General features: G+C 36.6%; 1 non-coding gene across 1 annotated transcript; it reads right to left on the reverse strand.

Moving 5' to 3' along the window:
- Window positions 1-2,343: 2,343 nt before the first annotated feature.
- On the reverse strand, window positions 2,344-2,450 carry LOC128287632 (small nucleolar RNA R71). The gene has a single exon (XR_008278331.1). It is a non-coding gene; the product is annotated as a small nucleolar RNA R71 (small nucleolar RNA).
- Window positions 2,451-13,615: the final 11,165 nt, after the last annotated feature.

Genomic DNA, 13,615 nt, shown 5'->3' on the forward strand with positions numbered 1-13,615 from the left:
TCCCTCACTTCTTCTAATCGGTTTTGGTAGGATTAGTATCGAATCCCAGTCTTTTGGATCCCTGCCGATTTGCTCCATAGGTGTGAGATATTGGTAAGTGTTCTTCACTTCGGTAATGGTTGGCCGAATAGGCTTTAGTAGTAAAGGGTGAAATATGATTGATACAAGTCACCCAATATGTTTTTAATGACAAAGGTTAATGCAGATCTGGGAAGTACTCGTGATTAGTGATCAAGGAAAAGCTATTAAGACTTGGTGTTTTAGGTTAGGTTAAGGTGAGACTTCAGCTTTTGGTAAAGTATTCGATAAGCATATGTGAGTAATCATTAAGTGATATTGATTGTAGGATCATGGTAAGAGGGATCGCAGCACGCTTAATTTCCAGGTGTGTACATACACTGCACACACACAAGTAGATCGGCAAATCCCGAAATACCGAAAAGCTGAAAAGTTGAAAAGTCGAAAGTTTGGCTACGGTAGTCTTGCGAGTGTGCGAACACTCGTACAGGGGAAACCGATAGGTTATCTGAGGCCCCATAGGCGATTCCATAGACTTGGGCTGTGTTTTGGCCTACCGGGCCAAAATGAGCTAAGTGGGTCCGATGGGCTGTTGGGCCCATAATAGGCAAAACTGGCAACTTGATGTTAAGTGATTGAAATTATATGAAAGCATGAATATGAATGTGATTTGGGCCTAATGGGTTATACGAATGTGATTTGGGCCTAATGGGCCATATGAATTAGATTGGGCCTAGTGGGCCATACGATTGTGATTTGGGCCTAATGGGCCATACGAATGAGATTAGGCCTAGTGGGCCATACGAATGTGATTTGGGCCTAGTGGACCATATGAATGAGATTGGGCCTGGTGGGCCATATGCATGTATGTAGACTTTTTTGGCTTTGTAAGGGGTTTTGGGCCTAGTATTTAATAACTGTTTAATTGACATAAAACTTAAATAATTAATTAATTGCGACCGTGGATGAGTCATAAGGTTAAGGTGTGGCAATGGGTATATGCATGTCTAGGATTGGATCTAGGGAGAGCTTGGTACTTATGGGGTCTTAATGACTCACCTTCTCTTCTCTAGAATCCTACTTGATGCATAGTATCTGTTCACTTTAGCCAACGGGGACCTGTTAATGGGCCAAGGTAAGAAATAAACCTAATAAAGAGAAATTAGCAAAATGCCCTTAAGGGCCAAAATGACCAAAATACTCCTATGTGTTGAAGGTAAGATTTATGAATGTTACATGTTTCTCTACTACATTCATATGATATTTTGTTTAGGTTGCATAAGGGTTAGGAATTATGGAACAGAGGAAGTATATAAGGATCTCATGGTTGCTTGATGACCGTGGATCTACCGATGGCTATTATGCCCAATATTTGATTAGCAGCTTGCTGCAATGAAGGTAGTTTCGCAATCGGGTTACCATTGATGTGTATCGGATGGGTGGGTTGATATTTATATCCCCACATGATGTGTATCGGGGGACAGGGTGGATGTGTACCGGTTGGATTATTGGGGTGGGTTGCACAACATTGCATGCATGATATTATTGTGATATTATTGAGATGTGGGATTTGGCCCAACTGAGGTAAGATGGGCTAGGCCCAATTGATTCTGTTATGGGCTGTGACCCAAATGATATTGTAATGGGCTTTGGCCCACGTATGCTCTGAACCGGACTGTGCTATTACTGTAATGGGCTCTAGCCCAGACTAATTCTGAATTCTGCCTGTTTACTGACTGTTGCTCTCGTAAGGGGATTAAACACTAAGTTTTCGTAAACTCACTCCATTTATTAACTGTGAAGGTAATCCCCAGCGTTAGGTGGATCGGTGTCACAGAAGGAGTCGGAGACGACCACACAACTGCACATGTTTTTCTATTTCGTTTATTTAGTTAAACACTTTGGTTTTTGATTTGGGTTGTATTAAGGCCTCCTTATTTTCTTAACTTTTTATTTGTAAAATTTATTTAGTATACTTAATATCTATTAGAAGTAGGGCATGATTTTCCAAAACAACAACTGGTTTTCAAAATATCACGTTTCCACAACTGTTTAGAAGTAAGATTCTGTAGTAAGTAAGGTTTTAAGGGAATTAACGTTTCACAAGTTTTAAAATGGCCGGAGGTTTTGAGTAGTAAGAAGGGTTTTCAATGAGAACATGGTTTTTGAAAAATACTTCAATGTGACACGCCAAATTCGGGTCTAACTTCTAGGCTATGTTTGGGGTGTCACAGGTTGAACTCGTTACCACGAGGGCCAATCACTACTTGGGAACAAATGACCAAAAAATTTTTACTTAAATAATTTCCACCAGCTAAAACGGCTAAGTTAAGGAATGATATCGCTTCTTTTGTGTAGATGGATCTAGAGACATTCTATGATGCATAGGAGAGATACAAGGACCTATTGAGAAGGTGCCCTCACCATGGGTTACCTTTATGGTTGCAGGTTCAAACATTTTACAACAGCGTGAACCCCTTAACCAGGCAACTAATCGACACAGCTGCTGGTGGGACTATCAATAACAAAACACTTGAAGTGGCTTATTAATTTATTGAAGAGATGCCGCTGGATAAGTATTAGTGGCAAGTCATGAGAACAAATCAGATGAAAGCAGCCGGTGTTTTCAACTCGATGTGATTACTATGCTATCTAACCAAGTAGAACTCCTAAATAAAAAGATTGATTGTTTCTGTGGTTCTACTTAGGTACATCCAGTGATGAAGTGCGATTCAAATAAAGGAGAAGCATGCACAGAATATCAACCCTTCAACCCTAGCACTAAGGAGGAACAAGTTCAATATATGAGTAATAATTCTAGATCTCAAAATAACCCATATTGTAACACATATAATACAGGTTGGAGGAACCATCCCAACTTCACGTGGGGTGGTCAGGGGAATCAAAGGCCACAACATCCTCTGGGTTTTCAACAACCACCTTACCAACAGGAAAAAAAGCTGAACCTTGAGGAGATGACGTCAAAATTTATTTCAATAGCGGAAACCTGTTTTCAGAACACTGAAATTGCACTTAAAAATCAGCAAGCGTCGATCCAAGGACTTGAGAATCAAATTGGGCAGCTGGCTAAGATGATTTCAAAAAGACCATCAGGAAGTTTACCTAGTAACACCGAACCCAATCCAAAAGAGCATGTGAAAGCAGTTACACTAAGAAGTGGGAAAGTGTTAGCTGAATCCAAAAAGAAGCCACCACAAGAAGCTGAAAAAGACAAAGGAGAGGAAGAAAAACCCGAAAACAATGACAATCCAATGCCAAAGGAATATAAACCACCAATCCCATATCCAGCAAAGTTGAAGAAAGGCCGCATGGATGCACAATTCGGTAAATTTCTTGAACTTTTTAAATAACTACATATTAACTTACCTTTTGTTAAAGCTATATCGCGATGCCTACATATGCAAAATTTTTAAAGGGCTTCTAACAAATAAAAGGAAGTTTGAAGAAGTATCTATAGTGGAACTTAATGAGGAGTGATCAGCCATACTCTAAAATAAACTGGTAACTAAACTGAAAGACCCAGGAAGTTTTACTATTCCCTACTTAATTGGTAGTTTGAATGTTGATAAGGCACTAGCTGATTTAGGTGCTAGCATTAATTTGATGCCATATAAAATGTTTAAACAACTTGGTCTTGGGGAACCTAAACCCATTAGGATGAGTATTCAATTAGTTGATAGATCTGTTAAATATCCTAGGGGAATTATAAAGGATGTACTTGTAAAAGTAGATAAATTTATATTCCCTGTTGATTTCGTTATGCTTGGCATGGATGAGGATGTTGAAGTGCCTTTAATCTTAGGTCGTCCTTTTTTAGCCACTGCTAGGGCTGTTATTGATGTGGGTGATGGTAAATTGGTACTTAGAGTAGGTGACGAAGAGATTATCTCTAAAATTTATGATGCCAAGAGATTTTCTAGGGAACAGGATGACTCATGTTATTTTATTGACTCTATTGATCATGCTACTCAAGATTCTTTTCAGGAAATCATACATAAGGACACGTTGGAACTGTGTCTTGGCCAAGGAGAGGAGGGGGATGATAATTCTGAGATAGGAACTGAACTGAATTCCAATGAACCCTCCCCAAGACCAGTAGAATATAAGGGTATTAAGGTAAATAATAAACTTAAGCAAAAACCCTCTATTGAAGAACCTTAAACAATAAACTTAAACAATTTCCGAATCACTTAGAATATGCATTCCTTGGAAATAACTCTACATTACCGGTAATTATTGCATCTAACTTGCAACCCAAAGAGAAAGAGGAATTACTCCAAGTCTTAAGAGAGCATAAAAGGGCCATAGCTTGGAAAATTTTTGACATTAAAGGGATCAGTCCTTCTTTTTGCACCCACAAAATTTTAATGGAAGATGAATATAAGCCATGCATGCAAGCCCAAAGGCGACTGAACCCCAACATGAAGAAAGTTGCTAAAGCTAAGGTTATTAAACTCCTAGATGTTGGAATTATTTATCCTATTTCTGATAGTTCTTGGGTAAGTCCAGTGCAGGTTGTTCCTAAGAAAGGAGGCATGACTGCTGTAACCAATGATAAGAATGAATTAGTCCCAACAAGGAAAGTCACAGGTTGGTGAGTTTACATTGATTATAGGAAGCTAAATGAAGCCAGGAGAAAAGATCACTTCCCCCTTCCATTCATTGACCAAATGTTGGAAAGATTGTCAGGACACATGTACTACTGCTTTTTAGATGGACTCTCTAGCTATTTTCAAATCCCAATAGCTCCTGAAGATCAAGAAAAGACGACATTTAAATGTCCATACAGTATGTTCTTATCGTAGAATACCTTTTGGATTATGTAATGCTCTTGTTACTTTTCAGTGCTGCATGATGGCCATTTTTTATGAACTCGTAGAAGATGTCATGGAGGTATTTATGGATGATTTATCGGTTTTTAGCAACTCTTTCCATCTTTGCCTTAAAAATTTAAAATGAGTGTTAATAAGATGTGAGGAAACAAACCTTGTGCTTAATTGGGAAAAATGTCACTTTATGGTTCAAGAAGGTATTGTGTTAGGACATAAAATTTCTAGTAAAGGGATTGAGGTTGATAAATCTAAAATTGAAACCATTGAAAAACTACCTCCCCCTAATTTGGTTAAGGCTATTTGAAGTTTTTTAGGACATGTTGGGTTTTATAGAAGATTTATTAAAGACTTTTCTAAAATAGCTAAGCCTTTGACTAAATTACTAGAAAAAGATATGCCTTTTAATTTCGATCAGGAATGTTTAGAACCATTTAATACTTTAAAGGATAAACTGACTAAAGCTCCAATTATAATTGCACCTGATTGGAATTCACCTTTTGAACTAATGTGCGATGAGAGTGATTTTGCACTAGGTGCAGTTTTTGGACAGTGAAAAGATAAACATTTTCAACCTATCTATTATGCTAGCAAAACATTGACAGTTGCACAAGAAAACTACACCACCACAAAGAAAGAGCTGCTAGCTGTGGTTTTTGCATTCGATAAATTTAGGCCATATCTAATATTGTCTAAAGTTGTTGTTTATACTGACCATTCTGCTCTTCGCTACCTTTTGACTAAAACTGATGCAAGACCTCGACTCATTCGATGGATTCTATTATTACAAGATTTTGACTTGAAGATTAAGGATAATAAAGGAGCTGAAAATCTTACTGCTGACCATCTCTCTAGGCTTGATAATTCAAGTACCAAAGAGCTAGATGACATTGAAATAAATGATTCATTCCCTAAAGAACCATTTTTTGCTATATCTGATTCTGAGGTACCTTGGTTTGCAGACATTGCAAATTTTTTAACCGCTAACATTATCCCAAAAAGGGTTGAGACATCAGCAAAAGAAGCGATTCTTTACTGATGTGAAAAACTACTTTTGGGAAGACCCTTTTCTTTTTCGTATATGTGCAGATCAAGTCATTAGGAGATGCGTTACAAGGGCAGAAGCATTGAAGATCTTGAAACATTACCACTCAGGACCGACTGGAGGACATTATAGTGGAAATAAGACCGCATATAAAATCCTCGAATCAGGTTTTTATTAGCCTACACTACTCAAAGTCGCCAAAAGGTATGTTACTTCTTGTGACAAATGCCAACGGACAGGTAATATCTCTAAAAGTGATAAAATGCCTCAGACATATATGCTCTCATGTAAAATATTTGACGTTTGGGGTATCGACTTCATGGGTCCACTCCCTAGTGCATTTGGGAATAAGTACATCTTAGTAGCTGTTGATTACATGTCTAAATGGGTTGAAGCCCAAGCTTTACCTACTAATGATGCTAGAGTAGTAGTATGATTCCTTAAGAAACTTTTCTCTCGATTTGGAACACCTAGAGCAATTATCAGTGATAGGGGTACTCATTTTTGTAACGCCCAATTCGACAAGACCCTTAAGAAATATGGTGTTCACTGCAGAATAGCCACCCCTTACCACCTTCAAACTGTGGCCAAGTCGAAGTAGGAAACCGAGAGCTTAAACGTATCCTAGAAAAGATAGTAGAGTTAAACAGAAAGGATTGGGAAATGAAAGTAGATGATGCTTTATGGGCTTATAGAACCGCTTTTAAGACCTCCATAGGAACATCACCTTACAAACTTGTTTATGAAAAAGTTGTCATCTACCATTTGAGTTAGAACACAAAGCATTCTGGGCTATAAAATTTCTAAACTTCGATCCCAAACTTACAGGTGAAAACAGGTTGATGCAGTTGAACGAGTTAGATGAGTGGTGAACCAATGCATATGAGAATTCACGCCTATACAATAAAGCAACGAAGCGCCGCCACGACGCTCGATTAAAACAACGCAAGCAATTTGAAGTAGGAGATCTTGTCCTGTTGTATAACTCGAGGCTCAAATTGTTCCCGGGGAAGCTTAAATCAAGATGGTCAGGTCCTTTCAGAGTCCAAAATGTCTTTCCATATGGCACAATAGAGGTAAGTTACCCATCACAAGGCATTTTCAAGGTAAATGGACATCACCTAAAATTTTACAACGGTGAGAATTTCAAAGATGATAGAGAGGAGCTACGGCTCCACGAGCTCCACTAAATATACCCATAAGATAGAGTCGAGCTTAGACTCTAAATAAGCGCCTCTTGGGAGGCAACCCAAGCACTAACCTCACTACATAGGGTTTAATTTTTCTTTAACTATTCATAGTCTAACTACAGGAAATGTTGACATTTGATAAGGGTAAACACGGCCTAACCCACGGGCGTTCCTTAGGCCGTGCGTATACCATGGGCAGAGACACGTTCGTACGATACGGCCGTGTGAAATCAGAGCAAAATTTTTCCCAAAACACGGGATTCATTACATTTCCATGACCGTGCGACTTGGTCGTGGGCAATCCTGCCAAATCAACACTGGCATACAACACACCCGTGTCTTAAACCGTGGTCAAAACTGAGAAATTAGCACGGGCGTGGGCACATAAACACGGGCGTGGGAGAAGCAAACGAGCTAACATGAGCATGCAACATGCCCATGCCCATCACCCGTGGTTGAAATTGACAAAATGACACGGCCACGTGCACCAACACGCCCCCAGGAACATGGGCATGCGTGTTTTACTATTATTTGTATTTTTATCTTTGTTTCTATTTTTATTCCATTGTCTCTTATTTGCTTTTGAAGACCCCCGTCTTATATTCTACCTACGTTTATGGTTATCATTGGATTATTCCCTTAATTCTCCTTCACAGTGGTGTCTTCTCATTTATCCCTCAGAATCATGCCTTCCTTTCAGCTTGTTCTTCAATTCTCGCTCTCACTAATACAAGGATATCGTCCACAATTTTAGGGCAGTTTTACTTCTCTCCCTCTCTTTATATTATCTTTATATTACTATTATACATCTTTATACTTTGAGGATAATGTACATCTTAAGTGTGGGAGGTCATTTATATCATTATCAAAAAAATCCTTGAATTTTGTCTTGTTCTTATGTGATCTTCTCATATCATTATTAGAATGAATTTTTATTAATTTATGATTTTTATTGATATGTCTTAAATTAAAACATAGGCATTTATGCATTGATTGTTAGACTTTAAGGAATTAGAGAATCAAGCATGAAAAGTTGATTTTTTGAGAATTAAAATTTTTTAGGTTGTTTCCCTAAGTTTAGGTATTATCTTGAGTTGAAATTCACAGGTTAAACATTAAAAAGCCGTAATTTTTGTGAGATCTTGAGCCCTTAGAGAATATATTATTTCTTTCATGCTCACTTTTATTGTTGCTTTGAGTGAGTCAATATTGAATCGTTATTCTAGAACTTGCTTGATTATGCATGTCAAGACCACACAATTGATTTGACATGTTGAGATGATAAAGGCACCTAGGTTTAACCCACTCACTCCATAAAAGCCTACCTCCATAATTTACCCTTAATGAACCCCCTTGAGCCTAACAAGCTATTCATTGATTTACCCTCAATATTAACCCATAACCAATTATTGTTGAAATCCCCTAATTTGATCCCTATTTTTTTTTTCGAGATTTGATTTGAATTAATTGCTTAGCTATGTTTTATTTTTCATTGTAATAATTAGCAAAGTTCTATGATATTTGACTTGTTCTAAAAAAAACAAACCACAACAACATACATACATATTAGTAGTAATTCTTTGTTTTTAAGCTAAAGTATTTAAATTCCTTATCCCATGAAGAAAAGTTCAATTCTAGGATTTTCTAATTAGAAATGTAATTTATCAAGTTGTAGTATTTTTCTAGTTAGGTAAATTTTCAATTCAATCTCGATTCTAACCTTCTTTTTCAGCTTGTAACCACACCCCCTAACCAAAGCCACGTTACAACCCTCTAAAGACCTTTTAATTGATGTATCATTTCAATATATAGTTGTGGTGATTTGATTTTCAAGCAAGCCTATGGTAATAACTTTACATATTGACTGTTGAGTGCTAAATTTCTTGTCCTTAAACACCTCAAGCGATTTGAATGAATCTTTAGTAAGGATGTGAAACTCTGTGATGTTTTGAATCAAAGGTAATTACTTAGATGAGGGAAGACACCTATGTTTTCGTGATAAAATGCTCAACTTGGAATGTTTGAAACTTTGATGTTCTTCGAGTTGAATTTTCAATGTATGGTTACTTATGGATTATTTTGAGATACTATTGATGAGAATTATAAGTTGAGAAGAATTTATTTTGATTGTGAGCTGAGGATTTCGCTTGAGGACAAATAAACGCTTAAGTGTGGGGGTATTTGATAAACCGTAATTTATACATATTTTTACCTCATGCTTAGCATATTTTTGGATGAATTATCCTTAGATTTGGTGAATTCGATGCCCCTAATCCTTTAATTTCATGTTTTATACTTAGGAGAGCATAGGAGAGTAAAAAGAGTGAAAAACGGGCCAAAAATGGAGAAAATGGGTCAACATGAGAAATCGACACGGCCTGGACTTCCTCACACGGGTAGTTCACTTGCCCGTATCCATTCAACAGACTTGAACATGGTTTGAAGCAATCGCACACGGACGTGTCCCTGTCGAGCCCAAGTCTAGTCCTATTCGGAAAAGACCACTCTTAAGGGTTTAAATGCATTCTAAAGCCTATATAAACACCCCAGGAGGTGCCAAAAAAGGACACATGGAGTAGGAGGCAAGGAATTACTCGAAGAAAGCTGATTGATCCATCTCAGAAGCCGGATTCACCTTCAAGACTAAAGATCTCCCTTCAATTCCCTTCAAGAGTTCTTGGGTTTTCTTTATGTTTTGTTATCATTATTCTTTTGAGATGTTTTCTTTCATAATTATGAACTAAACCCCCTAAATACCTAAGGGGAAAGAAACCTAAGACGGATCTTGTTATTATTATCTGAATTGTATGATAAATATTTGACTTGTTCTTAATTATGAGTCTTAATTCTTGCTTTAATATTCCAGGATATTGATTCAAGTATTGATGTGCTTATTCAGAGGAGCAAAAGTCCCTGTCTAAGAGTAGATCTAACATAATTAAGCAGAGTTAATTGTACGCCTAGAGATAGGGTCACAAGATTTTGCTGGATCAGGGTGAAACCTAATAAGGGAATCCATAGATTGAGTTAATTCAACACTAGAGAGTTAATTAGAAAGAGATTTCAATTAATCAACCTAGGGTTAGACGTTGTTAGTCTCGAGAGAGATAATAATATAAATTAGGGATTTCTACGGATCAAGTCAAGTGAATAAATCGTCTGATTCAGAGTCAATAACAAGTGAAGTCTAGGTGGATTTTTCCCTTAAGTACTGTCCAAATCATTCAGTTTTCCCAAAATTTATTTCCCCAATTTAGTTCCTGTGCATTCTTAGTTTAGTAATTAGTTTAGATAAAACAAACCCCTTTGTTTTTAGGCTAGATAATAAAAAGAAAGTTAATACTAGTACTTTTAGTTCCACTGGGTTTGACATCCCGGTCTTGCCATAAGCTATACTATTGTTCGATAAGGTGCGCTTGCCTTTGTCGTGATAATAGTTTGTTTTCAAGAACGGACACGATTCACATCACGACCAGTTACTTCAGTCGATTATGATTCCCGAGTGGAAATGGGATAGAGTGATGATTGATTTTGTTTCAGGTTTGCCTCTATCTCTGAGAAAGAAAGATGCGATCTGGGTTGTGGTTGATATATTGACGAAATCAGCTCATTTTATTTCGGTACGATCAAACTATTCGCTTGATAACTTATTTAAGTTATACATTTCTGATATTATGAGATTACACGGGGTGCCATTGTCATTGTTTCAGACAGAGATTCAAGGTTCACTTCGTGGTTTTGGAAGAAATTGCAAGAGGCTTTAGGTACAAAATTGTATTTCAATACCGCTTTTCACCCGCAGATGGATGGTCAATCTGAAGGATTATTCAGATACTCAAGGATATGTTGAAATGCTGCATTCTTGAGTTTAAAGGTACGTGGGAACAGTACTTGCCATTGATTAATTTTCGTATAATAATAGTTTTCAATTGACTATAAAAATGGCACCATATTAAGCTTTATACGGTTAAAAGTGTCGAACACCGTTGTACTGGACTGAGCTTAGCGAAAATAAGATTCACAGGGGCGATTTGATCAGAGAGACTGAAGAAAAAGTGAAAGTAATTCGTAATAGTCTGAAAGCAGCATCAGATCATCAGAAATTTTACACAGATTTGAAAAGAAAGGATATTGAGTTTTAGATTGAGGATAAAGTGTCTTTGAAAGTATTTCCGTGGAAGAAAGTACTCTGATTTGGCAAAAAAGGTAAATTGAGTCTGAGGTTCATCGGGCCGTATGAAATTATCGAGCGTATCGGGATTATTACCACCTGAGCTAGAAAATATTCATAATATGTTGCATGTGTCAATGATTCGACGATACCGATCTAATCCCTCGCATGTAATTCCACCGTCAGAGATAGAAATTCAGTCCGGTATGACCTATGAAAAAGAACCGATTCGTCTCTTGGCTCGCAAGTTTAAGAATTGAGAAATAAGAAAATTCTATTAATAAAAGTGTTATGACAGTGGCACAGAGTCGAAGAGGCCACGTGGGAGCCCGAGGATACCATGAGAGAGCAATATCTGAACCTATTCGATGGTAAGATTTTCGGGGACTAAAATCCCTAAGGGGGGAGAGTTGTAACAGCCCGGTTTAGACCCTAATTGGAACAGTGGTTTTTGGACCACAAATATGAGTTAGAAAAAATTTGAATATTATTTTCTGTGTTTATAGAAGGATATGTGATATGTGTGAAAGTTTCTTGTGTTAATTTTATCGTTTGTGTGTTCGATTTGACAACAGGACTTAATCGCGTAAAGTGCAAAAGTGACTAGCTATTTGTTAAAGTGCTATATTGTTATGGTTTTTATAATGTGGAGTCTTTATGATGTAATTTACCCATTAGAAATATGCATGGACAAATATGGACAATCATTAAATGAATTATATGTTAAATAGCCAAGGGTAAACTAGTAAGTTATGCATAAATTAAATATTAAATAAAAGAAAATATGAAATTGGTGATATGTTCATCTTTTTTGCCAAAAATTGAAAGAAAAAGAAAAGAAAAAGAGTTCCTATGGTTCGGCTAAGAAAATTTGTGATTAAGGTATGGTTTTTGATCTGTTTTTGATGATTTTTATGTTTTTTGTGATTGTTGCTTAGTACTCTAGCTAGCTATGCTTGAATTTAATAAATTGATGAAGATTTTGTGTTGAGCCATTGATGAAATTGTGAGCTTTGTGATATTAACTGATGAAAAATGAAAGACATGTGTTGGATTAATATGTTTTGTATTTGAATTTTTGATTAATTTGAGTAATTTGGGCTAAATTGTGAAAATGAAATTTTGAGGGACTAAAATGTGAAATAAATGAAATATATGGGCTTATATGGGCTAGAGGAAAATTCGGCCTAGCATGTGTAATATGAAATGATGTGTATTTTGTGATTTTATGAATTAGGGATTAAAGTATAAACATGTGAAAATATGAGGGCTGATTTGTAAAATGCCCTAAATATGTGTATATGGACTGAATTGAATAATTTTTTGAATAAAAGAGTTAAATTTGAATTTATATAGATCAAGAAAAGAGGAACTCAGACTTAGATTGAGGCAAGAACAAAGTACTTGATTAGTTGGCTAGTTTCGTTGTTCTACGACCGAGGTAAGTTCGTAGGTGTTAATTTCAATATAAATGAATGTTATATGCTTTGATATTGCATAAAATGTGTTTATGAGATTGCATATAAGGTTTGAATTGTGAATACGACTATACGGAAGTGTTCGACGGTGAAATCGACAAGCGAAACTTCTCAGTTAAACTTTAAGTACAGTGATGATGATAATGTAATGTCATTAAGTAAATTTACTGGCTTCAGGCCATGATATCTGCACTTCGTGTGCGAATAATACCTTGATTTGGCTACGGGCAATGATATAGGTATTATGAGAGGATTTACCTTGATTTGGTTACGGGCCATGGTATAGGTACTTTGGGATAAGTTAATAATACCTTGATTTGGCTACGGGCAATGATATAGGTATTATGAGAGGATTTACCTTGATTTGGTTACGGGCCATGGTATAGGTACTTTGGGATAAGTTACCTTGATTTGGCTACGAGCCATGGTATAGTTGCTTATCAAATGTGATTCTTGAGTATCTGATCTCTATCCCTAATGGTTCAGCAGATAAATGAATGTCATGGTTGAGAAAGAGGTTAGTACGAGATAATACGGGTATGTACGGAACTTACTCAATTACTACATTGAGAAAGTTTAAGGAAATGGTATTTAATTATGTTTGAGACATGAATAAGGTTTGTATTATTGTAAAGATGATATAGTAATGTGTTATTTGTCTATGTTTTATAGATAATCAAAGCTAGCTCAGACTTGGGGATCGTCAGGAAACGTTGTCACACTATCTATCATTTGTTGGTACTTTTGAAGCTTGTATTTATGGTATATGGCATGTATAAGCTAGTGTCATTTTGATGTATTTTAGCTATGATATTAGACATGAGATCTGGTTTGAAAGTTAGTGTAAATTTTGGTTGGTAAGT

The sequence above is a fragment of the Gossypium arboreum genome, chromosome 13 (assembly GCF_025698485.1).
Source record: "Gossypium arboreum isolate Shixiya-1 chromosome 13, ASM2569848v2, whole genome shotgun sequence".
Taxonomy (NCBI): Eukaryota; Viridiplantae; Streptophyta; class Magnoliopsida; order Malvales; family Malvaceae; genus Gossypium; species Gossypium arboreum.